This window comes from Stigmatopora argus, chromosome 1 (assembly GCF_051989625.1).
Source record: "Stigmatopora argus isolate UIUO_Sarg chromosome 1, RoL_Sarg_1.0, whole genome shotgun sequence".
Taxonomy (NCBI): domain Eukaryota; kingdom Metazoa; phylum Chordata; class Actinopteri; order Syngnathiformes; family Syngnathidae; genus Stigmatopora; species Stigmatopora argus.
In genome coordinates this window covers 12663442-12680363 of record NC_135387.1, presented here as the reverse complement: position 1 = coordinate 12680363, position 16922 = coordinate 12663442, and positions in this window count along the sequence as shown.

Here is a 16922-nt window from a genome sequence, read left to right as displayed (position 1 = left end):
TCTGATTTACAATCACACAACTGATATGAAATCAATTTCCCTGGAAATAGGGGAAATAATCTCCTCTGCTTTAAAGCTGCAACCAGGGAGACTTGTGTCTGAGTGAAGCCAAGTAGCAAAGGTTGTCTCAGCGACCATTCCGGCGTGTGCAAATTTGTTAATGTTCACCCCTAAAATGCGGGTATACATCAATGTAATCTGATCTCAGCTAATTTTTAGAGTGTCCAATCGGCCTTGGGCTTTGTTCACCATTTGGAAAGGATCAACAACGTAGTGGGGAAACTGTTTGCTTTTAATAATATTTAGATTTTTTTCCTTTCAAGGACAGTGAATTTCATTTATTTACATATTGCCCCTAGGTATGAGTGTGAGCGTGAATGGTTGTTTGTCTCCTTGTGCCCTGTGATTGGCTGGCCACCAATTCAGTGTGTCCCCCGCCTCTGGCTCCAGCAGCCCCTGCGACAATTAGATACAAATGACCTTGGACTTTACAAAAAAAAGTGTTACTTCGTTTTTGTGTTCGTGTGTTTACAATTGAATAAATATTGTAATTTGCCTCATTGGTCTGAGTCGTCTGCTTAGGTGTTCATACACACTGCAGACTGTAACCCAGATCTCCTGTTATCCCAGTTAGTTGTACCATTTTCAAAGGAAAGATGCCACTGAGGTTTCCTAATTGGACCTCCAAACCGCCACAGTCGGGACTCAAAACAAAAAAAAGGAAAATGAACCAGCAGCAACCTTTCAATGACAGACAAGTTGACCTGAATGTTTGCCGTAGTGTGGTTTCTACTTTTCTACAAAGCTCTGCCATCTGGTTATTTTTCCTCAACTAAATGTCAATGTATTCATTGTATTTGTTAGAAATGTGCATATTTTTGTGTACAGAGTGAATCGTTCAATTATTTAAGATTTTCTCGAACATTCTGAGTGAAAACGCTAGACCCTGATTAACACATCAGAGGATTAATTACCGATTAAGAAAGGGCAGACATTGCAGCAACGCTCTGTCAAGGCAGTTCAGCCAGCAGCCCAAAGATCGCTTCGGAATGTAATGTGCATCCTAAGAGTGATGATTCTATACTTGGTCTGTTCGAATTTTTGTGTCAGGTTTAATTGAATAAAGGATGAGAGTTGTGAAGACTTTTATCAATGTTGTACCGCTCAGTTGAAATCAAGGAAACTACTGGGGAAATTTTAGACATGTTGGTTGTTGTATGCCACCACTATAACTTATGATTTCTGCACTTTTGTTGAAGCTTCAATCACTTTAGTTTACTTTAATATTTGATGCCAAAAAGAAATTTAAAAAACTGTGGTAGTACAGTACAAAACCAATCTTTATTCATCAATTTTTCATTCTGTTCATTCTCATAAAGGTTGCGGTAGCGTTAGAGCCTATCCCAGCCAACTAAGGGCAGTAGGCGAAGGAGAACCTGAATTGTTGGGCAATCAAATGGCAGGACACGACAACCATTCACATTCATACTTAGGGACCATTAAGAGTGTTCAATCGGCCTACCATGCATGTTTTTGTGATTTTGGAGAAAAACAGAGCACCCAGGAAAAAACCCACATGGGCACGGGGAGAACATGCAAACTCCACCCTGAAGGTCGGAACCCACTGGGGAATGACCTCTCAATCTCAGAACTGTGAAGCGGGCATGCTAACCACTTTCCCACTAACCCAATAACTAGTAAATGCAATTGAAAATATTATTGATGCAACATATTACACACAAATTGTCGAAATACCTCATCAATACTCTGTAGGCGTGGTTAATTAGGCATGCAGCTGAGAAGCAAGGGCTGGGAATTAGAATCACTGTCTCCATGGTAACAGCTACGTGGAGCCAACAGAGTTTTAAAATCCTGGCTTTGACACGGCGCCCTGTGTCGTTAACCCTTGATCTTAAGAAAACACACAGAAGTATATCCAGATCGTGAGTCCACGCACACTCACACTGCAGAGGATGAGTTGAGCCGCAGTTGACTGTGAGCCATCATTAAAGCTTCTGACATGTAGCATACAACACTTGCAGATCCCCCGAGGCCCTGGCTGAGGTTAACCGGGCTTTTCACACTCAGCCCTCCACTCATGCGAGGGGTGAAAGAAAACTCGAGCGGTGAGAGAGCAAACACTTTGATAACTATGACCAAACAAAAAAGGCCTTTTTTGTGTGGGCATTGCAAAGAGGCTAAGAATTGTTTTGCAAGGTAAAGGGTCCTTTGGAGCATGAACAGATAGGAAAATAAGGTGATGTTCTTTGGAGCGGTGACGTCAAAAGGAGCATTTTCTCACTATCATCCATTTTAGGGCGTGAAGGACAAATCAAGTGTCAATCAGTAACTGAAGAGGGCAAGGTTTTAAACACTTTTCAATTTTCCATTGTCCTTGGGCTCAAGTTCTACCTGGAAATAATCAAAATCTGTAATCAATATAGAATGTAAAGGTACTGTCCATTTTCAAGGAGCTGCTAGACTTGCCTGTTGATCTTTGTCTGGACGTTTTGGGAGGCCCGGTACTTGTGTTCCTATATACGACGGATTCACGTGTTGCTTAACTAGGTCAGTTTTTACATTGTCCTAATCACTAGGCACTAAACACATTATAATATAGTGTTAGAGAAAAAAGTAGGATCCTTTGTTTCGGCTCAGCAGTAGGGTGGAAATAGTTGACTAACAAATCACGTTCACAACTTCTAATTGTCATGTGTATATACAGCCATGCAACATTAATTACAAAATACCACAGATTGTATTTATAAATAAATCTACTGTGCTGTACAGTATTTCCATTCAATGATAGGCTCATCTTATCTTAAAATATTATTCTGCGGCAATTTCAAAAACGTGCACTAAGTAGCAACAGAGAGGGGAAAAAGCAGCTTGATCATACACTTTTTCTACTGTGTAAATTGGAAAGGTCAATTAAAAAGTAAAGTAGTGGTGCCCTCTCCTATTTCTCACATATGTCACACTCAGGGAGAATTTGAGTCTAAATCCATCTTCCCGTCAACACTTTTAGGTGTTGGAAGGCTGCTGGCCCATTAATAATGATTAACACTACAGTAAGAAATCTTGTGAGTGGAATTGAGTCATCCATTGCTCCAAGTGATATGTTCTTTTCAGTGGTATTTCTTAAATTTACATTAAAAGAAGGTATAAGCTAGAAATAAAATAGTCATTGGATTTATTCTCCTGGGTTAGGAAGGACTCACTTTTGATTTATGTTGACAGCGCTCTATGTGAAATAGTTCATTCATTCATTTTCTGTCCTGCGTAATTTGACACTGGTCACAGGGGGCGCTGGAGCATATACCATCTGACTGCGGGAAATCCTGAATTGGTGGTCAGACAATTGCAGGGCACAAGGAGAAAGACAACCAGTCACACTCACACTCATACCTTGGGGCAATTTAGAGTGTTCAACCAGCTGTCGCTGCAAACTCTACACAGGAAGGTCTGGATCTGGGAATGAACCCACGATCTCAGAACTGTGAAGCCGACGGTCTAATCACTCTACCACCAAAACAAGATGTGATTGATCATGCTGGCTTGGTCATAGGCCTTGAGTATTAATATACAAAGGAGAACATTTATGGCAGTAAGAAAAAGTGACAACATAAACTATGTAGCAATACAACATTTTTGCATGGTGGGATGGTAGATGACTGGTCTATGAGAGATGTTCTAATCTGTCTCATAGAAAAAAATCTGGGCACTGGACAAGGAGTTTTCTTTTCGTTCTTGTGAGAGTTTTCTAACAGCTCTGCGGTTCCCTCCCTAGTTAAAACAAAACTGTCCTTGCTTATCAATGTGAGTATGAATGTTGCCTGCGACCAGTCCGGGATGCATTCGATTATCAGGCTGCGACTCAAACGTGGCTTTATGGTGGTAGGAAAAAAACATAGAGTGGAGTTGCTCAGATACTGTAAATCAGGGATAATGTCGTAAATATTGTTGACAACATCCTGACTTCGTTAGGCTGAGTGCATTTATACATTTGAAAAAAAAAGAAATAAGTTCTCATCCTACAGGTGGATTAGCTGCCAGACCAAATGTTGTTTTGGGCAAATCCACAGGGAACTCTGCTGAAACTCAATTCAGCAAACAGAGTACAGTCAAGCACAGCCGTCTTCTAACATTCCCAGAGGCTTTTTGTACAGAATAGCATATTAGCTTCGGGGCACTCAAGGAGATACTTATCTCTCCACATTTTTCATGTCAGTTGCATTCTATTCCATTAATATCAGTATGAAGAGTTGGGTCAACCTCACAAATGGTTTCATTACTAAAATGAAAATATATCACGAAAAAATACACACTGTTTTGAGTTGAGTGTTTTTGGAGTGTTTTGAGACATGATTCTTGTTTGGGGTTGCATATATGCGTGTAGTGAAGAGCATAATGATGCTACAGGAGCCAAATATTAAGCGTTCACTTTCAAAGCAACCACTACCACACTCATATGTTTAAGAGAAGAGGAAATTCTTAATAATAATGAAAGCTCCACAGGAGCAATTAACATCTGTCATTCACCTAAAAGGCTGTCTGGTAATAAAAGTCATGTTCTGACCAAGCCACGGGGCAATCAACCCCCCCTTAGGAAATCATCTCCTGCTGTGTAATATTCTTCCAACATTTTAATCACTGCCTGCTCGTGCGACCACTCCTCTCAATTTCATCTCCTCGTTTATTTGTCTGGTGCCCGTGACAATCCATGCCACTTTCTAAATTTATAAAATATATTTGAAGGTAAGTGCCATAAATATGCAAAGAGTAAGAAGAAATTAATGTTGACTTGTGGGGTAAAATAAATCAACTCTTTCTCACCTCTTTAACTACCAGGATTTATTAGACAGGCCTAATTGACGGATTTGCCTATGTCTGTAAGTCCGTAGGTTTTTGTCCCACCACTTGTACTACATAAAGCCTAACCGCCATCAGTGACCATTCATTTGAATTCTAAGTTATCTGGGTTTTATTGCATGACATCACACAATTAGCAAGTAAACTATGCCAATTATCTTCGCCATTACTGCCCATTGTTAGTTGCAATAAGCTCCAGCATGCCTGTGATTCTTGTGAGAAAGTGCAGAATGGAAAATGAATGAATTACTATCATTAATGGTGATCAGTAGTAGCCTGGTGTGTGTAAATTATATGGTTGTCCCCAAAGAGACACTTGCCTTATTGAGATGGCACCCAGCATTTAGAAAATGTCAGACCAGTCCTACTTTTCTTGATTTGGAAGCATTTACTTAGCTATGTTGTTAGAAATTCAAATTTAGCAGGTTTGTTAAGTCTTATATTTGAAGTTCCTAATTATTTATTGATGTTAACTCTCATTTTCCAGGGCCTCAAATGTGTCATTAAAAATGTAAAAGTTGGTAACTTGAAATTAACATTACTTGAAGAAAATTTTGTCACCGTTGGATTTCGATTTCAATCAATTTAATACAGTACTTTGTATACATTCGACACAATCAACAACATTGCACTAAGGGAATAAAACAGAGAAATTTTGATTTTTTTGTCAACTGGTTTGCTAAAACATGATAAGCATTCTTTTAAATAAAATGTAATGTTAGATTCCACTAGGCTGCAAAAAACTGAGATGTGTAGAACAAATACATCGGTGTTGTTCCAGCAAGGCATCTGTTGGCCTGTAGATAGCTCATTTATTATGGCTTTGGCCTTTCAGCACATATTTACTGGCCACAATTTTGCAGCGATTTTAAAAGGTCCATAACTCCCATTAAAGAGATATATATGCAGACAGCCATCAAGACTTTTTCCTCAATATGCAGAAAACATACCTCTTTAACTGATATTAATCAGACATCTCCTGTGGAAACTACAAAATGCTAAAAATGTGAAGTCATTTACTTACAGGATTTTTGAGCTGTTGCTTGGAAGTTGTACCTCAAGGGGGGCCCTTGAGGTACGACTGCCCCCCACTTGCTGGCAATAACTATACCAGCAACATCCAAATAACAGCAATTTGTTTCAATGGGACGCCAATTAGTGGCACCTACTTATCATCGAAAAAAATGATTCTGAGTGTAACTCACTGCTAACTTGCATCCTTCCCCACAATCAGAGGGTAAACACGTCAATGTGCATTCTGAATATGTAACACCTAGTGTTCGGGCAACAGAAAGCCTGAGGCTGACTATGCAGAGAAGTGACAATGTTGTACTCTTTAACTGGCCTGAATATCAATTATCCATGACAGAAGCGACTTGACTCAAATTAAAACTGAAGACCTCACATACAGCCTCAACCTAGGGTCAAATATAATCAGGCAGTTAATATTGCCACCTAAAAGGTTCATTAAATGGGGCCGCGGCAGAATGCTAAGATAATATAAGTGCCAATGTCAAACCCAATCAAAGTTGACTTTAACTACAACTTTTGCTGTATGGCTAGCTGTTTATATTGCATGGAGGCAGGTCAATGAACGGATGTTCACTTGGAGAGTATTTTAGTGTTGCTTTTCTCGATGACTAATAACTTGAAGCTTCATTAAACCACATCCCTACTGACAGATGTGCAAGTGACTGTGTCCAATTGGGAAGCCAACCATGAACAGCATATGTGTGAGAATATTTTACGTGAGGGTAAAAGTGTTATGCATTTAAGCTTGTGCAATAGAAAATTAACATTATGACATAAAAAAAAGAAAATGAAGATGCCAGGGCAAACAGAACCCAGCTTTTTTGGTTTATAAAGCCATGCTAGAAAAAAAATCCTGGTGTTGATTTTCTAACTGATCTATATAAGTCGCAATGGTGGTCTTCCTAGGGAATACTTCAAAATGATTAATTTAAAAAAGGTTTAATGTTATTACAATGTCTTTACAGTTTGCTCTAGGAATCCAATACTACGTATACTTAATACAGCACAAAATACACAATTATTCTAGGTTGTCTATTGATGAAAATAGGTTTCATTGCTGGTTATTCTGAATCCATCAATTGAATTTAGTGTTAATCTGCGCGTCAATTTTCATGGTGGAGCTGCATCTACAAAGGGAATACTACTATTAGATCAAGCTAAACATAGAGATTTTTGTTAAAATTTGTGAATTGTAAGCCTTAAAAGAGCATTAAATGATTTTTTAATCAAATGTATTTTTCTTATTTCAATCAACTACACCCATTGATCCACCCACATCACAAAAAAGGAAAACGTTTACAAAACTACCAGGTCAGTGTGTTATTTTGATGAAATCACACAAGCATTCTAGGTTGCTGTTAGTGCACACATGGTTTATAGGGAATGGGGGGATGTGAAGTGTTAGCAGTTTATTCCTGTAGGGAAAAATATAATGCACCTCACTAGATTGTTTTTCTATGTGTCTATGTTTGAAACCCCGTACTCCCTCTGGATGTAAATTTGTCTTATCCCCATGTCACAATGTTTATATTCTGCTTATCGTTCACATGGGGCGGCTGCAGGCCTGCAAGCAGAAGGCAAAGAGCGATGCAGTGGTGAAAGGTGAGGGGATAATCACTCATCTATCTCTAATGCATCTGACTGATTTACCCTCAAATATGCATGTATGAGTACGTGCCCCATCCCCAATGTGAAGATGTGGGGAAGCGAAAGTATTACGCAATATGATGGAACAGGGTATAAAACACTGGAATGAGATCAGCATGTCAGCCTGGCAAGATTTGCAAGTAGAGGAAGGAAGCATTGTCATCACCTGCTGTCCATAATAATGATATAGTATAGTGCTCTGATACATAGTGAGGTGAGAGATTGCAAATTTGACCAACCGTTGGTGAGAGATGGGGTTGGAGGACCAAGTGTGACCTTTTTAAAAGGAGAAGAAATGAAGACTTTTCAGACAGTGTGTGCGCGCTGTTTGTTTTGCGAGGCCTCTTACCATCAGTAAGCCGCCTGGTGCTGACAGCGCTCTATAGATGAGCCACAGCAGTGTGATCTGGGACCGGCATTGGCATTTTCAACGTGATTCATTAAGTCTTGGCAGGCCCAATGACATCCAGTACACACTCAATAGGCTGACACACCCTCTGCGTGTTTTATCAACGTTTCTAAAAGGGTAAAATTGTATGCACATGCTTCATGACGTAAAGCTCGACTGAAAACAGAGTTCTACCTCCTTTTTTGTGTTCTTCCTCCCTGGAAATGGTGTGACCATATTTTCTGATATGGATATAAAATTAAATTCCTTCTGAATATAAATGTGATTGGAACAACACTCGAGGGCGGCCACATAGGGGGTCTTTACAGAATTTTCTAGAGGGAGTCTGCTTTCTAAGCCCTTGGAGTGTGACTAGAGGGCTGAGGCTTCTGCAAGGATGTCTTATGATACCACTGAGTTCACAGTGGTATTATAGGACTCGGTGTTCTAGCTTGAATCAGCTTCTGTCATCAATAAAATACCATACCATATGACGTGCTTAAAAAGATCATACATTTCAGTCCCACTATGACAGAATATAATGTGGCCGCACTTGAATGACGAAAACAGTGTGGGAACAATGTTCTAGTTTTTGCACTTGTAAGTACCAAATGTTTTTATCCATTGGGCTTTGGTAATGGATAACTATAATGAAATGACATACATGACGATATCTGGGAAGTGCACAATATTGAAGTAAAAAAATAGGCGTGGATATTCCAACAAATAAATTATTTTTTACAATTTCATTTCAACAGTTCGTTCCTTTTTTGAGGAAGAAAATATAGACTCACTAACTTATAGAGAAACACAAAACTGAAATGAAATGTGATAGAACCATGCAAATTTTCATAGCCATTCATGATAAGGGCTGTCAAAGCAACAGAAACACAACTTTGGAAAATATAAGTTAATAGTGTTTTTAAAAAAAGTTAACAAAAAATAAGCCAAATTTTAAATATACTGGTCGTCAAGATCATATCACTTTGCTTTCATGTGTGAATGTGCAAACCATGCATGCAACCATACAACACTTTAATTTTCATCATTACATGGCCTCCAGCCCGGCAGTTCAATAAATTAAAAAGTGGAGCCACATGGTGGTCCGCTGCTCCTAGTGTTTCATATCTATAGTCTGAAGTCTAAATTAAAATGTCACATTTCATTTAGATGTTGCGCTTGAAGTAGACTTGATTAAAAAAATAAAAAATAACTGACAGTCATCAGTCATGTTATCGGGATGAAAGTCTTGGGAAAGATTTCACTAACATTCATGCTGTACTTTTGAGTGCAGGTCTTGAAATACGAGTGCTCAGTCGGACTCATAACTCAAAACATCTCTCAAGTCATTTGTCCCCATTGAAATTATTGGACAGTTCATTGATCCATTCCGCCCTGCAAACATTTTGCAGGAGAATTTCATGAGGGGAAAAGATAAGGTCTCTATACCAATCGTATTTCATTCAAAGTTATTTTAATGGCATAATCATCCCATTCACTGCCAATGATGGTAATAAACAACCAATTGGATGGATGATTGGACATCTATCAGAATAAATGACAGCAAACAAGTAAAATAAAATGCAAAGAATTGTCAAAGTTTCTTCTATCTTATCAATTAATTGAGGCTTTTTCTTGCAGTGCAAATAAATAATACTCGAAATATGCATAGTTTTGTTATTCCTCATTTTCCATTCGCAATTTCCTACGGCGCTTCCTATCGGTGCATTATGTGTCGCTAAATGTGTTATGTGCTTCTGCCATCATTCTGCTACTATGTCATGATGACACATGTAGCTCCTCACCAGGCTGTTATGTGCATATTTAATATTTTTCTGCATTGCTCAACAGACTTTGGAATCCAGAAATGATTGTGGAGACAGACGTCATAAATCTCTGTCCCCCGTGTTTCCATTAATGATAGATATATAACCACAGGCCTTATATTATGCATGTTACTACATATGTGACTATGAATTTCCTGTTTTCTTGTGCAAGGATGACATGCGGCGTGTCTCTGGACAAGGGATGAAACAGGAGCAGCATGTGTTGATGGATGAAATTCAAGTCATTAATTAAATGTTTGCTTCATGGAAAAAATTGTTTTTCCCTGTCATTGGAAATTGATGAAAGGAAGCACCATCCCACCAAATATTAACTTGGTGCTGCTTCCAATTCCATCAAATGAAGAGAGTAATTTAGCAAATCTATGGCTCCACCAATTGCTAATTATCTTCTTGGTCAATCAGTCATTGGGACGTTAACGTCCAGCAGTATACGACCCCTGCGGCATCGCTACATCTAGCATACGTAGAGTGATGCCATGGTGTGTTCAACTGCTGGCAAATGCTTCACAAAAATGCTTCTGAATATATTACTCTCATTTCTCTAATGTAAACTGCATTTTTTTGTGGGGATAAAAAATAAAATAAAAAAATTGTCAGCTATCCCTAACCTAAATCTAACATTCAAAATCATACCTGGTCTATGTGGAATTTGCATGTTCTGTTCTATTTAATTTTCTTTAATACAGTATGTGCTCTGAGATTGGTGGCAACCAATTCATCATGTAAACCACCTCATAGCCATCATTAGCTGGAGTAGGCTCCTGGACCCCGGTGACCCTTCTAAACAGTATGGAAAATGATTGAATAAATAAATCCTCGTAAGGAGTGGTGGACTAGTACCTAGGGCTTGTGAGAACGGTTTACTTTTATTTTAATACATTACAAACTTATTCAGAACACAACTTTCACTTCTCATTGTGAATCATAGACATGGCAGGCATTGTTTTTTGTTTAAGAAATGAAAAGAGTGAATTAAAATGGGACAGTATTATGTACTTAGAAATAGTCATAATACAAAAAGGTTCAAAGACGAATAATGGAGCTAAATAGCTTTTCCTCCCTGGAATAAAATGTCAGCAATATCTATTCATTTCATAAATTTCGATTAGACTTATCTCAACTTGATTTATCTTGTGTGCCCGGTAAAAAAAAAAAGAGTACTGACATTGGGAATCGTAAAACCCATTATCTTGATTTATTTCAACTTTCCAAGAATACTATGAAATTTGTCATGTTTTATCAAATGTGTGGAAATATAACTCAGAGTTGGTCGGTAGCTACATGCGTATGTCATTCTCCATCAAGAACCAAACCTCTCGGTCTTTTTTTCTTTCTTTTATGGCCTAATCTGAAGCTGTTTCATTGTCAATCAGGGGAAGTGAGAAAGACCTTTATGTTCTTTTGTTTCATATAATTAAAAGACGAAAATAGTGAAGCAGTAGCTCTTTTGAAAATAATGGAATTTCCAATGAAATAAAAACTTCCTTGCAATGTGGCATTTCAAAAAAAAACTGATAGCCGCTTTCTAAGAAATGCCTGCCTACCTCTGCTCAAGCGAGAGCATACTGTTCATACACGCTCACATGAATATACAGTTATCATCTGCCTCAGTTCAACAAACAGACAAAGGGTCTCTTCCTAATCCTCAACCTTAAAAAAAACACAAGATTTTATGAGTGCTGTGTTTAATTATACAATAAAATAATGCACAGACAGACTTGCATAGAAGAAGCAACATATTTTAGACGGAATTACTTTCAGAGTACATGTGGATGAGGTGTCCACGTATTTTACAAAAAAATGGGATGCACTTTTAAAGAGGGCAACAGCTGGAGAGGCAAACATTACAAAGACAAGAGTCCTTTCAGGTCAGTTCTTCATTACCAAAAGTTTTCCGTCCTAGTAAGACAAGGTGATGTAGGGCAGAAAAGAACTGGGCAGAAAAACACAGTGTTCTATTTTGGCATATTAAGCATGAGGATGAAAAATATATAATCGAATACCGAGATCGGGGGGGGGGGGGGGGGGGAAATCAGACAGACTGATTGATGCAGAATGATTAATTAACCATGTTCTAATTAGTATCCAGAAGAGCATGAGCAATTAGGAATGTCATGGATACACAGCCATGTCTAATGTTGGGGCTCAATACGCACTTCTCGAGTAGTGCACGGCTGCCCATTGTTAATAGTACATGGAAATGTAGTAAAGGTACTGTACAACCAGGAAAAAAAACACCTTCAAAGTGAAACAGGTATAATCTTAACAGATCTGTACCAGGAACCAAAATAAAGACATTTAATTCAGCACACACACACACACACACACACACACAATGAAAGGGTGTTTCCAAACTACAACCCCGGCATCAACTGCAACCCGCTGTCCAGTTTTTATTGGCCTACAGCATATGAAAATATCAGTCAGTATGGCCGACACAAGAAGATTAAATTTAGCCATTTTGTTGTGCTTCTCAGTTTTAACACTAAATGGCGCGTGTCCGATAAACAGTGCCACTCCATTAGCTCAGGGTTTTAAAACATGTTGAAATGTAGGTAGTAACTGTACATTTTCAGTATTTTGTTTCCAATAAATAAACACATTTGTATAAAAAGAATAATAATCCTCTGTGACAAACTGATTCATCTTGGTTGTGATTTCCTTGACATTTTTCTCTATGTCTATAATTTCTCTTTGTTAGTTTCCGTCATGAAAATTAGGACTGAAATAATCAGATTTTTTTATCTGTACCTTGACATTGGGGGGGGGGAATTCAAAATGTACCTCTTGTGAGAAAATTTAAGAATAGCACTGGAGTAGAGAAAATTGCTACCCATAGCTTCATCATAAAACTTTCAGGCACTTACTGAATCTCTCATCACTTCAAGTGCCTTCTTCTGGGATGTTTACAAGCATATGCTGCAGCAACAGAACAGCATCACAGCATTCTCAGAAGAAGACAAAGAGATATGCAAGAAGCAGAAGTAACCTGAAGAACAACTTTCTAAACCACACCTCTTGACTGAGAGGTAAATAAGCTACATCAGTTTAGGCCAATGTTGCATTGCTTTCCCAAAGCATTGATTTTTAAAGTCGTTATAAATCTAGGGATGTGTTTACCTTCGCAAACGCTGTTGAAGATCAGCACACACGTATGAACTGATGAAACGAGAGCGGATTCACATCCCAGCCCGCCTCTGCATCGGCTTAATGTGTGTGAGAGTGTGTGAGAGAGAGGGAAGCTGACAGGGAGCATCTGGCACTGCTTTCCTACCCAGCTTCAAATCAATTATTAATTTGGATTTTATGGCACCTTATTACTCTGTCTATCACAGGTAATCAAAACCAGCTTGATGGGTTACACAGGTACACTTTTGCAAATGTGTGGGAGTCTTTGAATGTTAAAATAGAATCAGTTCAGAGAAAATGAAGCACCTGGATTGCATCAATGCTTAGGTTGTCATTAATAGCAGATATTTAGACCGATGCGTTTGCGTACTCGTCTGTGAGAAGTGCAGTTCACTGCTGTCCCATCGATGACGTTAGAACTTTCAACTATTTCTTCCAGATTCAGCCTAGTAATATTTTAAAACATGCATTATTCTATCAACTCAGTCTCTGCAAGGATTATCGCGCACTGTATCCTACGCACATGTGCACACAATTGGATTCTCTAAATTATGACTAAGGTTAATAGTATTAGTGACAGTTGTAGGTGCTATCTTACAAACAAACACTCACACAAATACTTTTTGGACAATTAGCCCTTGCTGCAGACCTCGTAAAGCAAAATAGGAAACAAATGATAGACCATTAAGTTTTAATTACAGTGAGCTGAGTCAAGTGGAAGGCAGAGAATAGAAAGAGAAATCCAAAGGTAACAAGAAAAAGAAAAGTGAGGTAGAGCAAACAGGAGGGCAAAAGAGTGAAACGGTTTAGTTTTTTTGTATGAGGAGGACAAAATCTTATGCCCAGGTAGGTATAGAAGTGGACTTAACTAATTCGCTGCTATTCACGTTCCAAAATGTCCAATCCAGCTAAAGTGGATTGGCGTCTGTTATTATCAAAGGCAGGAAATTAGTTAATGTTTTACAATATTTTATTTGTTTGCCCGTCTGGTTATTGCGCTTTTCACTATAGTGTAAAGTGTCAATTTTTTTGCAGAAACTTTGGACATCATAGTATATATCAAAATATATCGTCAATTTAATTTAGTCGTTCAATCATTCATTTTCCAAGCCCCTTATCCTCACAAGGGTTCCATGGGTGCTGGAGCCCATTCTAGCTAATTATGAGCAATTGTTAGGGTATACCCTGAATTGGTTGTCAGTCAACTGCAGGGTGCAAATAGATGAATAACCATGTACGCATACACTCCTGAGTGCTTTTGGTCAATTTAATATTTTTCAACAATCAATATCATCTTAGGCCATTTCTTATTTCCAGGCATTATGAGCCAATTTAAAGCGGTAACGTAAAAATGACGACAAATTTAATAATTTCCTTATAAACTCAACTGTCTATATAGTGTTGTCAAATGTCGCCTTACAAAATGTCACCCAACATCCAAAACTGAAATATATTTTAGACAATAATTGGATTGGATTGGATAAGGTATTTTTTTTATTATTTGATGTTTCAAACCAGCAGTACTGTCGACCAATGAATCCAAAACTGAAAAGGCATATTTTACTTGTATATAACCATTTTTTCCCTGTGAATGCCAGCACATGTGATCCAACAATCTGGTGCATATTTCCAAAATATGTCACATATCTTCCTACATTTTCTCCAGTATATACATACACAGAATCACACATCCAATCCCAAGGTTAATAGTCGCTGTCATGGGCAGAGTGAGCAGTAATGGAGCACAGAAATGCCCCGGGGCGAAAACGGTCCATAGAATGATGCGTGGCACAACTGGCGACAGGATGAAGGAAATGTTTAAGTATGAATTCTGCACCGTTACAAACTGACAAGGTGGAAGAGGAAACTGTTGCTATGAATCAAATTGCCCCATATCAATTGCACTATTATTTATCTCTCCATCACAACTAAATTATTCAGAACCAATGCGTGTGTTTGGACTGTTGATTACAGTGGGAAGAGAACAGCACCGGCAAATTGAACAACAAGCAATTTTCTTTCATCAACCATCTTGATTAGAGAATGCATTCAAATCAATAAGTCACCTGCTGACTCAGTATTCACACACATTAATTTAGTCTCGTTAACTTTGGGGTTTTTCTGTCGTGTGGTCGCATATTGATGCACAAAAATACACAGACCATTTAGTATTGTTCCAAAAATAAAATGCACGTTCTTTTTTTCATAAATCTCTAAAGAATCCCCGTAGCTAGTACCCACCTTTTTTCCAATTTATTATGTAAATGGTCTCAAGAGAGCACTAAAATATATCCCAAAAAGAACAAAGGCATAAAAAGATTTCAGGTTTTTTGAGAAGGCATTTGAATAAGCACACGATACAATGCACACCAATATGATTTTGATTTTAAATGACATTTTAAAGACAATAGTTCATGGTCTTAATCCTCAAGTTAAATGGCTCACTTCACAAGACAGTGATCAACATTCAACTCACATGTAGAACAAATAAAAACTAGACTTTAGTTTTTTTTAATGTGACAAGTTCAAATAATATTAAAACGATAAAAAAAATCTCTAAAAACAGCTCATTGGTTCATTACATTTGAAAAATAGAATGCATTGTTTTTGTTTTACATTCTTGAGGGGCCAGGTGGAAGTGAAAAGTCCTCTATAAGTTGTGGAGTGAGTGGCTGTCAACGTCCAATTGAAGACTAAAATATTTGCCCGAGACTTTGATTTCTCCTGAAAAGAAGAAATGTTGTACACACCAGTCAAGATATATGAGTGAAACAACAAACATGAGGATACTAACAGATAAAACATCTTCTCAAGGTGGATAAAAGAAGGTGCACACAGAATGACACAAAAGAGAAAATGTGACAAAGGTGAAAGCAGAGATGTTGTGGAAGCGTTGGTACATATCCATAGAATACATACAGCGGAACACAAGCAACCTTTTTTTCTCATCGTCACGAACGGCTGCCTTCACACAATAAATGTTTGCCTGGCAACCAATGCCAAAGTTTCTATTGTGTGAGTATGATTAATAGATCATCTGCAGTTGCCAGTATTACAGATATATTATATTTTGGAGCCTACTCCAGCCGACTATGGGCACTAGACAAGGGACACCCTGAATTGGTCGTGTGCGGTCGATTGGTCGCCGGTCTTTTGGTCGCGGTCCGGGCGACCAAAAGACCGGCGACCAAAAGACCGGCGACCAAAAGACCGGCGACCAGAAGACCGACGACCAAAAGACCGGCGACAAAACAAGGTAAAACAACACGGTCTACGCATCAATAAAAGCCAACAATGGCCATGAGCAGTTTCACTGAGCCGACATGTGAGTGTATAAGAGTTTGTATGTACATGAGTTGTCCCCTTAGGAAGGTACGTCAGTCAGGGTCTTAACAAGTTCTCCAACAAAAAACAATAAAAGTCCGGGAAATTTTGAGCTTTTCTTTAGCCTAATAATTAATAAGGCATTAAGTATGACTAAATAGTAATTCGCAGTTTGTATTTAGGGAATTTGAGCAATGATTTAAATGATAATTATCAATAACCTTCCAGGCGACCAAAAGACCGGCGACCAATCAACCGTGTACCGAATTGGTGGCTAGCCAATCGCTGGACACAAGGAGACAGACAACCATACATGCTCAGACTCATTGCTAGGAGCAATTTAGAGTGTTCAACCAGCCTACAATGCATGTTTTGGGGATGTGGGAGGAAACCGGAGTACCCAGAGAAAACCCACCCAAGCTCAGTGAGAACATCCAAATTATACACTGTGAGAACTGACCTGGGATCAAACCCATGACCCCAGGATTTTGAGGCTGAAACGCTATCCACCCGTCCACCAGGCCTAAAGTGAATTCAAAATTTGGTTTTGTGTTTTGATATGGTGACAATCTGTGAAGACAACCTCTACAGTTGTCTGTAGTGGAGCAATGGAAGTCTGTAGAAAGCAGTTCTCTTTTTCCACTTGACTGCTCTTCCTGTCAAGGAAGCTCGGAAGGTTTGCT